The sequence below is a fragment of the Fragaria vesca genome, linkage group LG3 (assembly GCF_000184155.1).
Source record: "Fragaria vesca subsp. vesca linkage group LG3, FraVesHawaii_1.0, whole genome shotgun sequence".
NCBI classification, from domain to species: domain Eukaryota; kingdom Viridiplantae; phylum Streptophyta; class Magnoliopsida; order Rosales; family Rosaceae; genus Fragaria; species Fragaria vesca.
In genome coordinates, this window is record NC_020493.1 from 23,007,347 (window position 1) to 23,008,848 (window position 1,502).

Sequence of the window (1,502 nt, forward strand, 5' to 3'; positions counted from 1 at the left end):
ATACTAAATTTCGTCGGCTATAGTTATTTTTTAATTATTTATTACACACTTTAGCTGACGAATATCTTAATTGTTTCGTCAGCTAAAGTCTGGGAAAAAAACCGACGACATGTTTTTCGTCGGCTAACTGTGAGACTATAGCCGACGAAAAAAAAATTTCGTCGGCTAAAGTCATCGCCGACGACTTTTTCCTGACGAAATCTTAGCCGACGAATTAAGCTAACAGGCCGACGAAACTTTTTCGTCGGCTAAAGTGCTTGTCCTGGTAGTGTTATGTTAATAAGACAACATTTATGTGTTGACTGATATTGAATTTTATTGAATTGACAACTTTTGTGAAAATTTTACTTAATTATGTTAATCCGACAACATTTATGTGTTGTCTGATATTGAATTTTTATGAATTGACAACTTGTGTGAAAATTTTACTTAATTATGTTAATAAGACAACATATATGTGTTGGCTGATACTGAAATTTAGTAATTTCTGACTTTGAAGGTAAACCCTAGCCTTTTAACTTAGGTGGATTCCCTCCAAACCATTTGATTTTGCAGACAAATTTTTTTGTTAATAAGACAACATTATGTGTTGGCTGATACTGAAAAGTGTAATTTCTTACTTTGGAGGTAAACGAAACCCTAACCTTAATTTTAACTTATTAGATGGATTCATTCGAAACCATTTCATTTTGCAGACAAATTTTTAAACCCTAACCTTAAAATCACCACTTTTTTAATCTCAGCCGTTGATCTGTATCGTAACCCAACTATCAATCTGGGCCGTTTGCCTGGAGTATAAGATGGAAAAACCCTATCTCTTCCCTCATTTTGTCGAGAGAGAAGAGAAAGTAACACGACCCACCCCGAATTTCACCTTGAAACCCAGAGTAAGTCGTGCGGGGACCACCTCCAAGGAAAATTTACTGAAAAGATTAAGAAAATCTCCCTTGCAGATGGACAACCCTAACTCGAAAATTTCATATTACACTCTTAATTTAACGCTTCTGAATATCACATAATTCTAAAGTATTCAGAGCTACTAAACACAAGCGGAAGCAAGAAAACACAAGTAGATTGAACAGGTAACCTACTGATGAAAACTGGCCGAAAAGCGGGTGACTATGCCTCGTCTCCTACTAGATCCAACCCGAACTCTGCAGACTGGGCAATTTAAAACGAAGGGCCCAGGGGAAAACATTTAATAACGTTAGAGTGAGTGGACAAAAATAAATTAATAAATAAAATATTTATGTTTCCCCAAATTAATTTCTAAGGAAAAATCGAATGCATGCTGCAAGCGATAAAACCTTTATCCCATAAAATATCGAGCCTCTCAGACTCTATAATATATGTATGTATTTACACTCGTCCATACTCCCTATATAAATTCATGGGTCTATATAGGGCTACTACGCTCGCGTCCAACGCTCACGTCACGCCTTAATGCGGTGCTACACTACGCCATCAAGGTGGACAGACGGGTGTATAAATATGTGTCCATA